Source organism: Schistocerca serialis, chromosome 2 (assembly GCF_023864345.2).
Source record: "Schistocerca serialis cubense isolate TAMUIC-IGC-003099 chromosome 2, iqSchSeri2.2, whole genome shotgun sequence".
In the NCBI taxonomy this organism is placed as follows: domain Eukaryota; kingdom Metazoa; phylum Arthropoda; class Insecta; order Orthoptera; family Acrididae; genus Schistocerca; species Schistocerca serialis.
The window spans coordinates 1,076,238,721-1,076,260,321 of NC_064639.1; the positions used below are offsets into that span (position 1 = coordinate 1,076,238,721).

Here is a 21,601-nt window from a genome sequence, read left to right on the forward strand (position 1 = left end):
CTTTCCATAAACTAATTAATTTTCCACAAATTAACTTCGCATTTGCGACCGACAATCCAAACACTTTCGAGTCCCACCATGAATTTCTCACTCATCAGTTGTTACGTAAGCACTCACAGTTTTGTAACACAAATCGCATAATTCCTACACGGCCAAAGCTTCAAAAACCACACAAAGATTATATATAATTACAATGAAAAATAATACTGCAGCCCAGACAATATTTTTTTCTAACAAAACCATATATAAAACCATCCAATAAATGTTGTATAAACGGACTTGTGGCTAGCTTTCCTCTTATACCTGCCCGAGACATATATTCCCATGAAATATAATTGGTGGGGAGGCTTTTGTACGATCGTTAAAGTGTCTAATATATGTTCCTTAGAATATTTGGAAAGGGAACTGAAGTTCAATGAAAGGAGATGCACATTTTGTGGTTTTTCAGAGGCAGAGGACCTGTAAGATCAGTTCCAATAAATGGATAACGCTTTGAAAAGAATGAAACAAAGGTAATGGAATACAGTGAACCACTTACACATAGCTTATCTATTTTAAGGTGTAAGTGGTTGCAGATGACAAACTGTGAAACAAAACAGTCACTGTAGAAACATAATACAGGTATGAATTCATAATTTTGTGTATTTCTTCAGATATCTGTAATTACGATCTAAAAAGCAATATTTACATGTATACAAACAGTAAAGAACATTCTTTATCTTTAATAGCCACAAAATAAAAGACGAGGGATAAAACTAACACAGTAATACATAGACTAATATCGACGACTTGCCGCAATGAAGGAAGGAAACTTATTTTTCCATCTGTTGGGGGTTTTCGACAAACTCTCATGCGGAAACTCGTGAAGTATAAATTCGGGACGTGTTTTGTCAGCGACGCTCAAGCGAGAAAGGCGTTAACATGTACAGGACACATTATTTCAGAGAGAACAAGTTCACAGTGTGGGAGGAAGATAATTGGTAGACAAGCTGAAGTTTGTTAAGAGAATAATAGGGCGTCAGCTTGTTGTGACGGTTTCATCAGTGGATTGTTTACCATTATTTTGTGCGGATTCACAGATTCTCTCGAATTTCGTCATTATTCCGCACAAACGTGTTAACAGGGTCGTTCATTCGCTCGTAAAGTGGCGTGCAAACACGGCGCGAGTCTGGCTACGGTTAATTGTGTGGGTCCAATAAGGTGGGCCGCCTCATGTTTTAGGCACGAGAACAAAAGTCAACGCTCGCCGCTCGATAATGGAGTCCGCAAGCGCTGTAATGTCCCCCCGCCCCCCTCCTCGCGCCTGTTTAATTAAAACCCGCCGCGGCAGTCTCATTGACGAATGAAACGCGCCTTTTCACTACGGCAACAGCCGCCAATTTTGCGGTTAAGTAATTACATTTTACAGAATATTGAAGAGAATGTTTCTAAACACTCCGCGGGGCCCATATATTTTATTTGCTGTTCAGTTAAACTTTGTTATTATAGTGTGACACCTAATATAAGGTTTTACGTTACGTATAGAGGTCTGTGTAGTAACAAACGGTGAGCGTTACGTACGCGTATGCCATAAGCGAAATTTTACTACTACTGAGCTGAGCAAGCGGCAGGTATTGGTCTATGCAATAAAAAAGATCTGTTTTTTCAGTATTTGTTCTTCAGCGTGCAATCTTCAAATTGCGTAGAGGAGCTATTTCTGAGCATAAGTCACTGTTTCCCTACAAAGCTGTTTCACCTTCACGAAAAAAGTGAGGAATTTTCTCGTCGAAAATAAAACGAGTAGAAGACAGGTGAAAAAGTAGACACAAATCTTTTAGCTAGTGAATGCAAACAAAAACTCCTCTCGCACAGGCCATGAAGGCCGAAAGATACCGACTGGCCGCCGTGTCATCCTCAGCCCACAGGCATCACTAGATGCGGATATTGAGGGGCATGTGGTCAGCACAGCGCTCTCCCAACCATATGTCAGTTTCCGAGACCGGAGCCGCTACTTATCAATCAAGTAGCTCCTGAGTTTGCCTCACCCCGGTTGCCAACAGCGCTCGGCAGACCGGATGGTCACCCATCCAAGTGCTAACCCAGCCCGACAGCGCTTAACTTCAGTTATCTGACGGGAACCGGTGTTACCACTGCGGCAAGGCCATTGGCAGCTAGGGAATGCAGCTCGATTGTTATTCTAACACTCCTCCTGACTTATGAGTTTTGTGTGTGTGTGTGTGTGTTTTTTTTTTATATGCACCTCTTAACCCGTGGAGTACGGGGGCAGACAAACCAAGGGTGCCTACAAGTGTGTAATTTTCCTCAACGGATGTAACTACCCCAACGCTTCAAGGGCCTGACGGACCTGCATACTCATTGGAAAAGAAAGCAGAACTAATGGCCCGCACACTCGCAGCGTCATTCACACCGAACCTGGTACCATCAGATCCAGTGTTCACACTGACCAAGAGGTTACACGCATTCTAGCCCAATCATAGCGCGACGACATTCGACATGGTAACACAGCCGAAGTCTCCTGGGCTATAATGCATTCCGCTGCTAGGAAATCCCCTGGTCATGATGGCATTCAAAACCGTGTCCTCCAGGAGTTCACGGATAAAGCTACTGAGTACCTAACACACATTACGAATGCCATACTAAAACACCAACACTTCCCCGCCTTTGGGAAGACGGCCAAGGTCCTGATGTTCAGGACAAAATTACCCACCCATCAGCCTTCTGAGCTCGCTCAGTAAGATTGTTGAGAAGGTGATTCTCAAACGCATCACTAGGTACTGCGTAGCAAGTGACATCCTGAGACCGGAGCAATTCGGCTTCTGGAATCACCACTCAACAACACAACAACTCTTAAGGTCGTTGAACATATATCACATGGCTTCAACACAAACAAAGCAAAAGGGGCAGTGTTCCTGGACATCGAAAAGGCTTTCGACCGTCTATGGCACAACGTTCACATTCGCAATCTCAGCGACGCGGGATTCCCCGACGGGCTGGTGCGTCTGATACACTCATACCTCACAGGCAGGGGTTTCAACACTGACGTGCAGGGAAAACAATCAACACGACACGGTATGCACGCGGGAGTACCCCAGGGAAGCATCGTAGGGCCCCTAGTATTTAACCTCTACATAAACGATCTCCCAACCACATACAACACAACGATGGCAATCTACGCGAATGACACAGCCATCCTCGCGCAAGACTGGAAACCATCAAACATTACGTCACGCTGATAGACTGCACTCAGAGTGGCTGAGCCTTGGTTGGAGAAATGGCGTGTTAGAGTAAATGTCGGCAAGTGCGAAGCCGTTCTGTTCACTAGAAGACCGAAGCAACTGCGCAGACACCGACACTGCAGACCAATAACTCTACATACACGCCCAACGCGTTTCCGTGAGAAAGTCAAATACCTCGGTGTCTGGCTGGAACGGAAATTACTCTGGGGGGGGGGGGGGGGGGGGGGACACCACATAAAACACACGACCAACCGAGCTAGCGCGAGGCTCAAACAGCTCTACCCTATGCTCAACAGGCGTAGCACACTGAACAGAAGGGTGTCGAGGTCCATGCACATGACACTTATTCGACCCCTGATGACGTACGCAGCTCCTGACTGGGCATACGCTGCGCCTACACGCCTGCTCCGTCTGCAGCTCATACAAAACAAAGTACTCAAAATCATAAGCAATGGTCCACGATACACACGCATAGCGGATCTTCACCGGAAATACCGACTTGAGACTCTCACGGAGGTAATCCAAAAACTCACCACAAGGCTATACAGAAACTCCAGAGATTCGCAGAACACGTTTATTCTGAATCTGGGAAACTACGACCACAACCATAGATGGAAACATAAAAGACCAAAAGACATACTTTTAAGGACCTAACATCTATGGCCAAGCACACGCAAACACAACGGTACAGTTGGGCCCCTGTTAATCAGACGCCATTACCGGATATCCAGCTGGAATATGCTGCCGAATAACTGGCACCACGCAGGGAAGCCGTACCGTACACTGCATGCAGACACGCTCCACACATCCCCCACACAGTGAGATGATCTATGGCCGATCTCCCACTACTATATAACGATCTTGATTGTTCCAGGAATGTAGCGGCTGCAGCAACTGGGATACATCGCCATCGCTTGCCACGGTAATGATGCATGATACCCATACTAACAAATCCAACCTTGCATGAACTATCGCAGCTAGTAAGCCACTACTGCTCTTACTACCCGTCCCACTGTCGCAGAGGTTTTTTTCCCACAGCACCAGCCTTGGCACTTTTTTCCCTCTCACTCGCGTTTCGTCCACTATCTATCACCCGATGGACCGTGTTAATGCGTAGTCTTACCTAGACGCACGGACAACATCACAGCCGATCATCCTGTGATCCACTTGTAACGCCGGAAATGCATATCCTCCTATTTCCATCTATTGTACTATTATTTTTTTCCTTGTTTTGTTACCTCAAGATATGACATTTCTGTCTCTTTATATATTGTAATTGCTTTACCGTTTGGATATATATATATTTATGCACTTATGTCGATGTATAATTGGTTTGTTTCGTGAATATTATTTGTATTTTTACGCTGGGTCTTGCCTAGGGAAAACTGCTATCGAACGATTACATCGATGGGTCGTGTGAAGAATCAAAGTGTGTAGGATCTTTGGTAGTGTTAACTCTGCCGCGTGGAGCGCGGGCAGAGCAGTGAGAGTCTGGCTGGAGTAGCGAGTGGAGCAGGTGTGTTGTGTGACGCTCCCGCGAGTTGCCGCGCTTTCGGGGCTTGGCAGCATGTAATGAACCCGAGTGTCGTTGAAATTCAAACGCCAGCATTAAAATAATATAATTAGATTTCACTGCTTTAATTTCAAAGTTCAGTAGCTGGCTACAATATTTAGGTTACACGAGCACAAATTTAGAGTGCGAGTTTTGTTAGCATATTTTAGCTTACCTGTGACTGCAGCTCAGCTTGGTACGTACTAAATTTTACTATTGTTAATAGTTCAGAATCATTTAATTCAAGTTCAAAGTAAAATCTCTTGTTTCTAAATTGCGTAGAGTCAAGTTGCTTTTGAAATGATTGTTGAGGTAGTCCAAGACTAACCGTATTTTACTGGATTTCGATGTGCTTCAGAACGAAAGCTCACTATTAACTTCAGTCACTAAATTAACTTTCGATTTTCCGGTTTTATTAATTCTTTTGCTAAATTAAGTCAGAGTGTAGCGAAATTTATTACTTCTGACAAACTTTCAGTTTTCACACTACACGTGTCAACCTTCAGTTGCCACGCTTCTAGTGTTAATTATATGTGTAATAACCTTTCTTTTTCAGTTACTATAGTAATTGTCCTTAGGACTGGCGACCGTGATTTCCCCCAAATCTCAAATATCTAATTACCGCTAGTTAATTGTTAACGTAACGGCCGCACATTTACTTTCTTTATTAACTTTACCCCTTTTCAAAATTAATTTCCACCAGTTTCATTTGCATTTTTCCTTTCATTTCGATGTAACCCTTTCCTCCCTCTTTACCGATAGATTAACTTCGGTGACGATTGCTTTTCCCAAATTTCCATTAGGTACACGCGGTTTAATTTTTCACTGTCATTAAGGTCGATAAGTGAGGGGGGAAGTTACACGTGGCGACCTGGTGACAGGACAATCTTCAAATTTGAGGTTGTTCTGGACACGAATTTTGCATTGTGCAAATCTCGTAACAAAGTACTGGTTACGAAATGGTCGATACGTCAGCGAGAATATTCGTGTGAGGAATCCTAATTACAGTTGAGATTTTGCATTTATATTGAAAATTATTAAAATGAGTGAAGGCAACAATTACCAAAATTTGGTAGACTTAGATACGGAACAATCGGTCGAACAGTGGGAAACGCGCACAGCGGTACCCATTGTTACGGGGCAGGCGGCTAGCATGAAAGATTCGACCGCCGAAACGCAACAAAGAGCAGAAATGGAATTCCAGACTTTAGAAAATGTTTCGGAATCGGAAGTGAAAATCAAATCTGAATCCCTTGATGACGAATACGGGGGGACAATGAAAGAGGAAGCCGCTACGGAAGTAAAACCGGTGGTTTCCGGGAATTTAACTGATTTATTGAATGTTTTGATTAACGAAATCAAGAGTCAATCGGCAGAAATTAAAGATCAGGCTGCCAAGCAAGAAGCTCAGGCTGCCGAGCAAGCAGCTCAGGCTGCCAAGCAAGTAGCTCAGTCTGAAAAAATTGAACGAATCCTAGACAATCAGAACAAAGCTATTAATGTTGTTAACTACAATGTTGAAGTTGTTAACACAAAAGTTGATAAAATCAAAGACGATATTGTCGTGATTAATACCGAAATCGGTAACCTTAAACAGGAAATGATAGGCGTTCAGGCGGAAATTGCGAGCATAAATACTCGTTTTGGTTCCGAAATTAGCAGAATCGAGAAAAGTGTAGGAGACGCAGTTGCTCCGATCATCGAGAATAAGGTGACGGAACAAATTCAATTAGTGAGAAAAGAGGATCAACAGAAGGTGGAAACTTTAAAGGCTTTAGTATCCGAAGTAGATACTAAAGTCACGAAGCAGGCTAGCACCTGTGAAGAGAAAAAGAGGGAAGTGGAAACGCTTGCGACAACCACTTGCCAAGTGATTACGAGGGTGTCGGAATTAGAAAGGAAACTTGACGAAAAACAGAGCTATGTGCCAATCTGTGCACATAGTTCGGAGTTGTTGACGAAAGAGGAGCGGTTCGACCCCTTGAAAAAAGGCGGTATACACCCGACGGATTTCATTAAAAATTGTGAAAGAGTTTTACCCAGATCATGGACTAATGGGAGAAAAATTAATGCGGTTATTGATGTGTTGGCTGGTGATGCCAAGCGTTGGGGCCTAAACCTCAACATTACGAACCTGACTTTTGACGAATTTAAAAATTTGTTTCTGGCTGAATACTGGTCAGAGCAAAAACAGCAAAGTGTCTGGCGCGAATTTGTCGTATCGAGGCCTTTCGATGCGAATTCGCGCGGCTCGATGAAGGAGTTTTGTGAGGGCTGGATCCGCAAGTTGGAATATTTGCGTGATCGCCGCACGGAATCCGAAATAGTCTGGGAACTCTACAAAAAGCTTCCAGATGATACAAAACGCTACGTAGGAAGCAATTACAGGACAATAAATGATTTCCTGGAAAGAGTGGAGGACGAGGACAATTGGCGCAATAATCGCGACAGTGGTAGAGGCCGTGGTAACAACAACAGGTACCACAGCAACCACACCAACGATAACCATGGGAATAATGCATACCGCAACCATGGCAGCAATAACAATAATGGTTCGGACCGTAATAACAATCGGTACAATGCAAATAATAACCGGAATGACGGAAACCAGTATCATACTAGCGTGATACGGGCTGCGCAGAATAGTAATAACGCCAGAGGGTGTGACCAGCCGCCTCAGCAGTATCCGGGGAGCGTATCTGCTGGGACGAGACAGGGAAACCATTAGCCGCGCCGGTGAGGGGCCGACCGGGCGTGGAGAAATTTTGGCGGCCCAATAACAGGAGAAAACCCAGGTGTCGTCGTTATGAAAATTCCGTATGGAATAATCAACGGCGGGAGAGTGTGCCAGTGTTAGGAGAAAGGAGCGCGCCCACAAGTAGTAGATCAGCTGTAGACACGGCAGTAGGAAGTACATTCACTGTCAGTGAGAACAATTTAAGTAGTGTTCCGGAAATCGATTATAAAGTGGCAGCTGTAATACCCACAGCGGAACTGGAGATTGAGTTTAAGAATGATTCGCAAGTGTTGAAAGAAGATCAGATGTCGGATAAAACGTCCGTCATCGAGCGAGGAGATGCAGAGAGGGATGAGGTCTGGTTAAGGCAGTTCGGTCGCTTATACGACGAACTAAGAGATTATAGAGGCCTGTACGGGAGAAGTGTTTATGGGGAGCGCGGGCAGAATTTGCCGCGTCTCGTCCCGCAGGAAGATAGTGATTGTGAAGTGATAGAAAGTTCTGGCCCTAACCGGCAGACTTTACTAGAAATAGTTGATGTTAATGGGGAGCACGAGCAAGATGCGTCGTGTTTCGTCCCGCAGGAGTTGAATGTTGAAGTAGTAACGGAAAATTCTGGCCCTAACCGGCAGACTTTACCGAAAGTTGTAATGGTAGAAGTAGCCGACCCATCCGACGCGAACATTCAGTTTAAACATTGCGAGAGTATTAAGGAGAAAGATTACGAAAATTTTAGTGATAGCCGGACACGATTGGTAGAAAACCACATAGATTACAGTGTGTATGAGGTTAGAGCTGACGTTATGCGGTCAGACGGTAGCAGTGTGGGTTGCGCAGATCCAGAGGAAGTAATTTCAGATGCGACTGGGCACATTCCTCCAGGTAGATTGGCAGATGAGATCGATCTGACCAAAGAGGAATCAACGAAGGTGACAATTAGTGAATCGATAGCAAAGCAACACTCACTAGTTGACGAGTTACAGGAAAAGGTTTCGGTATTGGAGGCGAAGCTACAGACTAAGCCTCAGGACAGACGTGTTGTAATTAAAACTGTATGTGAACAGAGGCTGAAAAAGCCGCCAGATAAACCGGATTTGGGATCAAAGCCGGATGGTTTTTTCTGGAATGACCTGGATATAGACGAGGATTTACTGTGGGAAAATAAAGAAACAGTCGAGGACAAGTGTCTGTTAATATGCACGACCTACAACTAAACGTGTTGATTGACACCGGTGCAGAATTGAGTGCTGTATCTGGGAAAATATTTGAGTTACTGAAGGACAGACCTGGCATCGTAGTTATGCCAGTAACAGGAGTGAAAATTATCGGTGCTACTGGGAAGGCCAGTAAACCGGTCACAAAACAGATTTTTGTCAACTTCGAGATATGTGGGGCACGATTTGAACAAGAGTTTGTCGTCGTGCCAGACTTAGCTACGGAAGTAATTATCGGGTTAGATTGGCTATTAAAGTACCGTGCAGTGATTAACCGCGAAAGCAAAACTTTGACATGTATGTCACTAGATAAAACAATGGTAGTTGGTTTTGACGAGGCAGGAGACGGTGTGCATAGGCAATACCAGCCTATACACATTGTTAACTGGCCGGATGACATTGGCATAGGAATGAGTTTGAACTACTGTAATGTGAGGAATTTCGGCATTGACAAAAGTGTAGAAAGTGAATTGGAAGAGATAATCAAATTCCCTCCACGGATTGACATTAGTATTGGTGTGAAAAAAGATCGTTTGCGAGAAGTAATGAAGCTAAAAGCCGATGCTCGCATACGTCGTCATGACGCTAAAGCGCGTTTTGCTAAGTTTGCAATCGGAGACGTAGTACTTGTAAAAGCTCATGAGAAATCGAGCGAGATAGACCATGAAATCTCAAAATTTAAGTTTGTTTATAATGGACCATATAAAGTCATTGGTATACCTCACACAAATGCTTATTGCTTAGAGTATCCAAGCTCTGGAAAACGATTAGGTATACGGAATATAGTAGACTTGAAATTGTACCAACCAAGGATTGATTAGTACCACAGATAGGGTAATTTGTACAGTATGTAGATATAGAGTGTAAGATTTAAGGATGTGCCATGTGGCGATGCTTTTGACTGACCAAGGTCATTAAAGAAGTTGTAATTAATAAGTAATTAATTTTGATTAATCAATTTAATTTTAATCAATTTAATCATGATCTAATCAACTGAAAAATCCAAGCTGCTAGTTTAAGTTTTCAGCTGAGTCACAGTAGATTAAGGAATGTAAATATGATTTTGTAAATAGCTGTAAGATTCCATAAATATGTGATTTACTAGTCATTGCCGATGTACTTAGACGCTGTTTTAAGTTTCAGGCTAGTACATGCGTGTGATGATGGACAGTGTTGAGTTATCCACTGTGATAGTGTTTATGGACTCCTTGAGATTACTCGGGAGTGAGTTTTACCGAAAGAATTCAGTGAAACGGACGTTCTGGAAACGCCGTCGCAAGGGCGAGTGAGATCAAGCGTGCCGCACACGCGGGCGCAACAATACTGGCGAGGCGAGCCGCTGTCGGCTCTTGTGCCGCTGTTGGCTCTTGGGCCGCTGTCGGCATTCTTTGTACTTGTGAGTACGGAAAGCGGAATTGTTTTTCTTCCTGGACAGCTGAAAGAATTCTACTGTCAATATTTATGTTTTTTTCGATCTGATGTGTGTTATTTTCTTGTTTAGCGTTTAATGGACTCCCATGACGAGAATATTAATTATGAAAGGGTTATGTAAAAATGTGTATTCTATGTAATTAATTATTAATTTGCGTATTTTGATCTACCTGTTTTTATGACCATGTACTCTGATTAATTTTGTAAATAGTATTCCATTTCTTGATACTGTTGGGAATTTTGACAATTTTAGAATAGCTAAACCATTTTCTATGTTTTCTATGAATTTTAATATGTTGTCAACCTGTTTTATTTTGTGCAAGATGACAGAGTGGAATAAGATTAGGAGTGTCTCCACTCAATTATTATGGTCTAAAAATTGATTTATGCTTAATTAGACGAATGCTAAATTTTGTTGATGTTTTGAGCATATGCATTTCCGCTGTTTCTTTTTTGGGACATTTTCTGAGTCTTTTTACGTTACACGAACTTCCTCAGACAATGTGGGGCACGTGTAACGCCGGAAATGCATATCCTCCTATTTCCATCTATTGTACTATTATTTTTTTCCTTGTTTTGTTACCTCAAGATATGACATTTCTGTCTCTTTATATATTGTAATTGCTTTACTGTTTGGATATATATATATATATATATTTATGCACTTATGTCGATGTATAATTGGTTTGTTTCGTAAATATTATTTGTATTTTTACGCTGGGTCTTGCCTAGGGAAAACTGCTATCGAACGATTACATCGATGGGTCGTGTGAAGAATCAAAGTGTGTAGGATCTTTGGTAGTGTTAACTCTGCCGCGTGGAGCGCGGGCAGAGCAGTGAGAGTCTGGCTGGAATAGCGAGTGGAGCAGGTGTGTTGTGTGACGCACCCGCGAGTTCCCGCGCTTTCGGGGTTTGGCAGCATGTAATTGCGCTCGACTCGCGATGATAGTTTCTGACATGGTGTCGCGGACGGGAAGCATTAGCTGGCGCACATCAAGAGCCCGTTTCGCCTGGTGACCGTGTCGAGAAGAAGGCGCGCCAACATCCAGCTTCTGCAACAGCGACGGCCGACAATGAGTGACTGTCGCCACCTCCTCGATCGACGGCTTCAAACCTTCAATCAACCAATAAGGAAGACTAAAAGCACGTAAAGTTTCAGAACTGTATGGCAGACCTCAGCTTTTCAAATTGTTCCATTTGCCTCGCAAAATTACAGGAACTTAGCATGAACCTTTGTTGCTCATTGTCCCAATTGCATTGCCAAGCAGGGTCCCTTCCTTTTCCGAAATGAACCCGAGTGTCGTTGAAATTCAAACGCCAGCATTAAAATAATATAATTAGATTTCACTGCTTTAATTTCAAAGTTCAGTAGCTGGCTACAATATTTAGGTTACACGAGCACAAATTTAGAGTGCGAGTTTTGTTAGCATATTTTAGCTTACCTGTGACTGCAGCTCAGCTTGGTACGTACTAAATTTTACTATTGTTAATAGTTCAGAATCATTTAATTCAAGTTCAAAGTAAAATCTCTTGTTTCTAAATTGCGTAGAGTCAAGTTGCTTTTGAAATGATTGTTGAGGTAGTCCAAGACTAACCGTATTTTACTGGATTTCGATGTGCTTCAGAACGAAAGCTCACTATTAACTTCAGTCACTAAATTAACTTTCGATTTTCCGGTTTTATTAATTCTTTTGCTAAATTAAGTCAGAGTGTAGCGAAATTTACTACTTCTGACAAACTTTCAGTTTTCACACTACACGTGTCAACCTTCAGTTGCCACGCTTCTAGTGTTAATTATATGTGTAATAACCTTTCTTTTTCAGTTACTATAGTAATTGTCCTTAGGACTGGCGACCGTGATTTCCCCCAAATCTCAAATATCTAATTACCGCTAGTTAATTGTTAACGTAACGGCCGCACATTTACTTTCTTTATTAACTTTACCCCTTTTCAAAATTAATTTCCACCAGTTTCATTTGCATTTTTCCTTTCATTTCGATGTAACCCTTTCCTCCCTCTTTACCGATAGATTAACTTCGGTGACGATTGCTTTTCCCAAATTTCCATTAGGTACACGCGGTTTAATTTTTCACTGTCATTAAGGTCGATAAGTGAGGGGGGAGGTTAGACACTTACTAGATAACTAACATGTTGACGGAGGTGGCAGTAGAACTTTTGGTTTGGTCACCACGTTGGTGCGGGCGTGGAGGGGCCCCATCTCTTAACGGATGTAACAAACGCGATATGGAGAGGCGGCCTGCGACCTCTTGGAGGAAGTGATTAGAAACAATACCTAACCGGCAAAAATAATGGTTATGTAGTATCCTAAAACTAGAGCGTATCCAATGGATATTCAGACTATATTCTCGTCTTGAAGCTGATCCAAATTAACTGATGTATCGGATCATTATTAATAAAAGAAAACACAAAAAAAACAATGATGATGGAAAATTAATCTATACTGAAAGAATTAATGTAATTCTGTACTACACACATTTTATCTTAAGTGAGAACCCATTTAAATTAAGGTTAAATAATGATATAATTGTCCTACGAACGTATAAAACAAAATAAAAGTCCCTATGAACTAATACTATCAATAAACTGCCTAGTCCTGTCGCGTTGTAGGAGATTTGGTCTGTGAAATAAAACGCGAAATGACCGACATAACCTCAGTACGAATCTCTAGAAAGAGCTACTACCAAACAGTTGGTTTGAAACTTCAGTGCAGGTAAAAATAAGTTAACAGTGGTCACAGATATCTACTTTTACAGCCCTACAATGTCAGAGCGTATCGCATCACCGTGAACGCAGCGTGGTGGCTAAACGGGGTGACGAGTCTCCAAGAAATCTAAACCGTCGGAAAAGCTGCAGCCTTTCAAAACATTCTGAATGCTAAAACATAAGACATTGGAATGCAGACTGTGGTCCACAAACTACTAAATCTGAATACTGAATTGTAGTTCCTCTGCACTAAATAGAAGAGAGACGTGAACATCCAACCAGAAAGGTGAAATTCAGAAACGTCTCAGCGTGAGAGACTATCAAGAGAAGTGCCCTCAAAATTGCCGTATGCAGCATAATGTATGAGAACTCCAAGCCAGAAGGGCAAAGTGCACAATCGTCTATGTTTACAACAAGTGCAGTGGCCTAACAGGTCGCTAAAATATAAGTTCGCCCGAGAGAAAAGATACAAAGTCCATCCGTCGTCAACGAGGGCAGGTGCGGAAGACGTCCGATCCTCAGGAACGTCCGGCCGGATGACTCTCTCACAACTACTGGCTCTCCAGCAAACCTCTCATTTCCTCCCCCTGTAAATGCGTGGGGTGAATCATAGTCATACAACTCCTAGTGTATTTTCCCTCTCTGCTCATTCTTCTGATCGTTGACCAGTCATCGACTTTAATTTGGTTTCTGGAAGCTATACTTCTGCAATTTATCCCTACTGTGGTGTGTAAACAAAATTCTGCCAGTCGGAGACCACTCAAAAATTCGTAGGAAGCAGCTTGGCTTGCCTAACCGCCGATCTAATGGTTGCTGGTGCTGCGTGTCGCTTAGGATATTACAAACTTCCTCTCTATTTGTTCAACAAGATTTCCAGACGGGACTGCAAAGATGCCATCCGAGCTCAGGTCCCCAATCTCAGACTCCTGTCTGTTAGGTCGCCGACCGCCCTAACATGAAAGGACTCCGCACCGCCCCACCCCGTATGTCCCCCTGGGACCTACCGCGACAAGGCGGACTGAGAAGCCGCCTTTGGAAGCAGTGCCGCCCTATCTCCACACTACTCGCCGCTTCTGGACTGGCGAGAGCTGTCCGCACACACATCGTAAGACGTACGTCCCGTTTCTGTCTCTTATTCCACTGAGCTCATGGACTTTGATGATAAAAGCTATCACCCATAATGCAATGAATATAAGAATTAGGGGGGAAATGTACCTCACGATGTCAGTCTCATTAAAACGTATTCATATACGATACACAACCCTCAAATATTTCCTAATTTCAGATTATTCACATGGAAAGGGGTGGTAACTGAATCAATGTAAAGAGCGAAGTATGGCTACTTTACACTATGGCTGTGCATATTGTGAGTTAACGAGCATTTTGCTCTCATTTAAATATATGTCCAAAAGAGTCAGCCTTCTGGAATTGTGAAACGAACCCAGTCATGCAGGCTCTAAGCACATCTGAGGTCTTTAGTCCCCTAGACTTAGAACTACTGAAACTTAACTAACCTAAGGACATCACACACATCCATGCCCGAGGCAGGATTCGAATCTGCGACCCTAGCAGCAGCGCGGTTCCGGACTGGAGCGCCTAGAACCGCTCGGCCACAGCGGCCCGCGTCGTGCAGGAACGCTTGCCACAAAGGGCCCAGCTCCACCATGATATGGGGAAATTCACAGGCGTCTATTGTCTATTGAGGCCTAAGCGCTGTAGTCTGCAAGTGAGACAGACGAGAACCTACGTCAGTAGAAGTCTTTTGTGGTCAAGAGGACGTAGCAGTCTTAAATATGGCGGACCTAAGTACGGCCATAAAGGGAAACATTTATGAAAACTATTTAATTCTGTAGTAATGCAGGGAATCAAGCCATAAATTTTCATGGTGATCCCAATAAATCTTGAATATTGATCAAATCTATAATAGTTCAGGATTTACTGTTAAAGTGAAATTAACAAGTTTTGTAACAAAGACCTGAATGCTAAAATCTGAACACTTTGGTCGATCTTAGCGATCAACATTTCATATAGAAGCACTTCATTAAAATGACAAATGTAGTAAATATCAATTCTGTAACTTTATTTGTTTAAAAGATATAGCAATTTTAAATTATCAGTATTTTCAGTTAAGCATTATATCATCATTTCCTCCACACAAAACACACTGAAAGGTGACAGCATGACACCTTATAGAATCATTAGGTAATAGAATACTTGTTGTAAAGTTTAGTGCGTAATAGTTACTTTTGTTCTTTATTTATTTATCAGAAAGCACTACGGTGCAAGGCTACTGGCCGTGACATTCAAAGTTAAGAAGGAAATTGTATTGGTTTTAGGTAAAGGAATTTAACGTTTATTATGTAATGGATATTGTTGTTACTTTATTCAGAACGTGAAAGTGGTCAAGCTTTGATTATTTAAATACGTTAAAATGTAAAATAATGTAGAATAAGCTGTAGGCTGTAGCCAATCAGATGGACGGCTTCAGGAAAGGGAACTGCCCAGTCAGTTGAGTGACGAAGTTCGGCGCGCCGGAAAAGCGGCTGGAGACAGGCAGAGGGACACTTCAGGGTGCCTATTCTGTATCTTTCAGCTATTGTGCCGATCGTTTCGGTACTCAAGAGCACCGAACGGTCTAGTGCTCCAATTAGAGCCACTGCATTATTCAGTATGCATTTCGGTAGCGATACCGTTCGGGTCTAGAGAACCGAAGCTCTGTTGTCGGTTCGTGTCGCGCAAGCTAGTCAAAAGCAAGCGGCTGCAGATCCGCGCATGTGCACTGCAGTGCGCACAGCGCCACGAACACAAAGCGGCTAGCAGACGACACAGACGCGCTATTCTTCCAAGTACCGAAAATTGCGATTACGTTGCCATAACGCATGACGCCGCATTCCATCGAGCTGAAGTGTCCACCTTTATTGCTCTTGCCTCATCCTTAACAATATCAGGTGCAGTATATCTATTTCCATGATTCTCAGCTGAAATGCACAGAAATTTTTACAGTTTCGCTACCGCATGTTTCCATGCATGCATAATAACGATAGCGTATTTGACTGTATTCTGCAGATTTCGTAAATGCCGCATAATGTCATCTTATGCTCATTCACACTAACATCGTGTTTTGGCGTTTACGTTTCGGAAAATTATTTAGGAATAGTGTGTAGTACCACATTGTACTAATACATCTATAAAAACACCCGAAAAATTGATTCTGAGAGTTTCAAAGAATAAGAAGATAAACAGAATGTGGTTATAACTCGCTCCTACAGATCCAAATGATTAAATAGCCAACTTCCATGTATGATACGTCAACTATTTGGGTCTTCAAAACAAAAATGAAAAAAACGCATTTTCGAGAGCTCCTGCAGTTCGTCGAAGTTTATAACATGCATCTCATGAATGAAAATGTTTCGTATATGGTGCTACAGTCTAAAAATATTACTGTCTTCTGTTGTTGAGGATTCGATCACAGATAAACGGTTGTGACAAGCAAGATTATGAAGATGACTGCTACTAGTTACATTCCCAGTGATTTAAAGTGTGCTCTTGAATTATTTCTGACAAGAAAAAATATAAAGATCACTGTCGGTTGTTTCACTCACAGAAATTTCATATTTTGTTTCTTAAACACATAGAAATCACGAAATCATTACTGAGGAAGTGCGCTCTTACATGTAAGTAATAACGAATATTGCATAAAAATCTTAAATTACACGAATAACAATGTCTCAGAACGTGTTGTATATGTGAAGAGGAAAAAAAAAATATTTTTCATCGATTTGTTTGCGAACCAGTGTCCTTGTTCATGGCATTCCCGCGCGCTAACCACTTAGCCACGCCAAACAACACAAAGTTAGTGCTCGATTCACATGCACTGTTGTGCACAGGAACGTCGGCCGACTTCGTTGCCAATCGGTGCTGCGTAAGTCATAAATGCGTTATCGTTTGGAAGGTTTCCAATATCAGGCTTCACACGATTGCTTTCCATTGTCACTTGAAAGTTATATATACGTTACGATAATTACTAACTAAACCATTTGAGGGAAAAAGTACACAAAGTCACTAGTAACGTCAGTTCACACTCATGTAATATACGTAAGCACAGCCGATGTCTTGACATTTAATGATATTTAAACTCATATTTGCATAAAAATAACACGTATTTAGAGAGAGTATTGACCGAAATTTTTTTTTGATGTAATCATTCACAGTAACAACCTAACCTAACCATATTTCTAACAAAGGAAAATAGTCTATTATGAACTCATTTCCAACTGGATGCATCCTCAGGTGATTGTTTAGTAACACAATCACTAAATCCAAGGCTGAAACCGCTAAATATGTTTAAAATATCAAATTATAGGTGTACATAAACCACAGCTCACCGATCGACAGGGCCACACCGAAATCCAAAATCTCTCGGTACAATTGTCGTAAAATCGGTGGGAGGACCATTGGGTAACAGGTATCAGAAGCTTACTGAATCGGATATTTCGGTAAAGAACTGAAAATGACGTCACGGCCGAGAGAAACCTACTACACCGATCGGTATGAACGATACAGAATAGGGCCCCTGGTCGAGACACCAAAGGCGACAGTTCGGATGGAGACGCAAAAACGGACAGTTTGGCTGGAGACACCATAGGGTACAGTTCGGATGCAGACGCAAAAGCGGACGGTCGGTCTTTAGGCAGCTACGAAGTGAAACCACTTAGAAAATTTCGCGTTGTGTGCTATCGCGGGACTCAGTCTCTGAGCGGTGAGCAGCCGCGCGCCTGGTGTGAACTCTAACATTTCGCGTAGTAAACGAGATGGACTTGTAATTCATGATGAGATTGTGGATAATCAAACTGTGTAACAGCAACTCTAAATACGACCGCTTTCACTATTTGTTTGCTTTCTGAATAAAAGTTATTCTAACCAAATCGCAACTGTGTGGCCTGCATCACTTATGGGTTGTCAATGTACTTCACGATATTATTATTACTGTTATTATATGTTACGTTAACTTTGTATTTCGCAAACTTGCCATCTGCCAGACAGTTTAACCAAAGGGTCACAAGTGCCTGATTTAGGGCGTGTAATGCGACAAGTGTGGTTCAACCCCTAGACGACTTTGAGTCAAAACATTTCGATGAAGGGGAACCGCATGTGAGCCCGAACATCTTTGGGATGTTAGCTCTCAATTGGGGGCTCGTCCGGGATACGAACTTGGAAAGCGTTAGTTGAGGGATAAGAATCTTGCAAAGTGTTGGAGCAGGATTGGATTTTGCAAAGTGTTAGTAGCGGAATATTAACTGCAAAGTTTTAGAATTGGATCTGAATTCTGCAAAGAGTTTCCAAAACTATTATCTGAACTTCGATAGGCAGGACCTCTCTGAAAAGTTAAATACGACCGCTTTCACTATTTGTTTGCTTTCTGAATAAAAGTTATTCTAACCAAATCGCAACTGTGTGGCCTGCATCACTTATGGGTCGTCAATTTACTACACGATATTATTATTACTGTTATTATATGTTACGTTAACTTTGTATTTCGCAAACTTGCCATCAGCCAGAGAGTTTAACCAAAGGGTCACAAGTGGCTGATTTAGGGCGTGTAATGCGACACGTGTGGTTCAACCCCTAGACGACGTTGAGTCAAAACATTTCGATGAAGGGGAACCGCATGTGAGCCCGAACATCTTTGGGATGTTAGCTCGCAACTGGGGGCTCGTCCGGGATACGAACTTGGAAAGCGTTAGTTAAGGGATAAGAATCTTGCAAAGTGTTGGAACAGGATTGGATTTTGCAAAGTGTTAGTAGCGGAATATTAACTGCAAAGTTTTAGAATTGGATCTGAATTCTGCAAAGAGTTTCCAAAAGTATTTTCTGAACTTCGATAGGCAGGACCTCTCTGAAAGTTAAATGTGAGATTGGTTCAGGACTGAATATTAGGTTTCTTTAATAGTTGTGAAATTACAGTTGCAATTCTAATAGTTACCGACATTCTGTGACCTAGGTCCCAAGTCTGTGGCAGTTTAGGCCGTTTGCGTGGGGGCTCTGAGCTACGAATTTTGCAACAGTTGTGTGCACCGAGTTTAGCAGTGGTTAGGAGTGATAAAAGAAACTAACGCGGAAGAAGAAGCAATATCGAAAGCACGTGGTTCCAGCCAGCAGCGGCATCTTCAACGGCGATTCATCGCGCAGCGGCGGTTGCAGTACCACAGCAGAGGCTACGAGATATTCAGATTGGGTTTCAACTGCAACATCGGCAGCAATACCATGGCAGAAGGATCCAGCACGACAAAGCTAAGTACCCGCGCTGAGAGTGTGATTATGTATGATTCTGTAGTTCAATCGCCAATAATAGACTTCGCTAATATTAAGCAGTCGGCCAGTTAGTATGGGTCCGAAAATACTAGCGAGCCGCTTAGCCTGAAGTCGGAGCGGGAGAGCGTGATCGGCGGTAGGGCAGAGAGACCGAAGTCAGGCAAGGGAGATGAATTTAGGGAGATGAATTTGGGGGAGACATGTTGTCGCAATTAATGCAAATGATAAGAGGATTGAGATCCAAAGTTGATTCTGTTAAAACCGATATGGTTGACGTAAATTTAGAAACTGTGTTAAAACCGATATGGCTGACGTAAATTTAAAAATTGATTCGATTCAATCCTAAATACCTTCAGTGGTGAAAAGCGAAGTAGGTAAAATTTTTAGTGTAATCGAGGAATTGATAGACGGTAAATTAAAAACCATTCGGGTAGTAATGGGCAAAATTTCTATTAAAGTTGGGATACTTAACTCTAAGGTAGATCAAGCGGAGAAAGATTTCAGTGATAAGGTGGAGACGTTGCACGCAGATCTGGGAGGCAACGTAAGAGATTGAAGGAGTTGGCAAGATACTCTAATGGCTGAGACGACAGAGGCTATTAGTAACTCATCCATTCGAACAGGGAAAGGGGAGAAAGAAGTATATAAAATAAAAGAACAACTAGAATCCGGAACTAAAATTGAAAATCACGAAGTTAAAAAGCAAAATAATGAAATAAAGAGCAACCTGAATTCTTTAGCTGCACATAGAACTTCTGGATGAACTCGGGAACGGTCAAACGTTTTGGAGACGACGGGAAATATCATTCCGTAAATTTTCTAGCAGCATGCACGAATGGTTTTGTAACGGGAATGTCCGACGAGGCGAAGATATGATTCGTGAAAAGACATTTGGAAGGTGAGCCGCAGTCGTGGGCAAATAAACACATCGATACGTTCACTACCTACGAAAAATTTGAATGTAGTTTCCTGAACAAGTTCTGGAGTGAAGCGAAGCAAACGCGACTCCAAAATGAGTTTCCGAATGAGCCAACATTTCAACACGGGAACAAGTTGATATGGGAATTTTGTAAACTTGAACTTGCGAGATTAGTGCATGTAGAACGTCCATTGGGAGTGCTTACTGAAATGACAACGTTGAAAAGGCGGTTACCGGAAAATTTGCAGTGGGTTCTAATGCGCCGTCATAGCAACTCAATAGACGCATTTTTGGACGTTGCAGAAAAATTAGAGCAGGTGTTGAAATTTAACCCCCAAAGTAAGCAGACAACCAGTTTTCAGAGTGGAAATCATAACTACGGTCCTGAGTAACTACTATGAAAGACATGCGGGAAGTTATTAACGGAACGCAAACAACAGTTTTGATAAGGGAAGTGGTAACAGGAACACATCCAACGATAAATTTTAAAGAGGTAATGGGACCAGATACTTTCGTGACAGGAACCGACTCCAAGAAAGTAGGTTTTAGGTACAGACACCTGGCGAAATGAACTAGCGTAGTGGGAGATGGGGAAATAAAGTTTCGCCGCACCTCAGGTCCGGAGATAGCAAAATAAACCGGCGATGAATAGGACGTGAGTAAACGGAAATGTGATGGGTGTTAATAAATCGGCGGAAAGGCGTCAGAATTTTGAAATGAAATTAGTAAGAGATGAGCATCAAATAGGTAAATTTTGAAATCAGATAGTAAATAAAAGGCGTAATCCTAAGGTAATGAAAGATAACGATAAAGGCGATGACGACGATTTAGGGCGAAATGATTTGTTTTATGAATGTGAGACAAAAGAGTGTGGGAATGCTAATACAGTGAAAGATTCTATGTGCCAAAAGGAGGCTGAGGTGGAGCTGAATTTAGTGGAGTCAGATGGTACAGAAAATTCTAAAGAAGTACTAACAAGCGGTAACGATTATAGTGACGAAGGTGATCATGTTTCAGGTGATATTGTGACAGAGAAAGTTGTTAAGGAGGTTAATAAGGACGGCGTAGCATTAGTCTCATCAGCTTTTGATGAATTTATGTGTGTATCGCCGGATATTTGTGAATTAATTTTGATGGAAGGTAGTAATGTGCGGAAGTTACGAAAGTTGAAGCTACTGTTGTTGATACCTCAGAGGAACGAATCCGCGCTTATCTTTTTATTAATGGACTTGAACCCGAAATTCTGGATGGATCTCTGGATCTTGAATGTTTGTTTGAGAATGAATGTGGATCGTAATTTGATGTGCGATTTGGTATTAATGTGACGCAGGTGCGTGTAGGAGAGAAGAAGGTATTATGCTGAAGTTTAAATTAAAACGCAGCGGAATTTAGTGGTACTGTTGATTCTGAAATTGCACGACGTTGTAGCTACAATTTATGTGATGTAACTGAAGAGGATAGTGAAACTATGAACGG

At 42.2% G+C, this 21,601-nt stretch overlaps 1 pseudogene; it reads right to left on the reverse strand.

The window, feature by feature from the left end:
- Window positions 1-2,030: 2,030 nt before the first annotated feature.
- Window positions 2,031-2,148, reverse strand: LOC126459662 (5S ribosomal RNA; annotated as a pseudogene).
- Window positions 2,149-21,601: the final 19,453 nt, after the last annotated feature.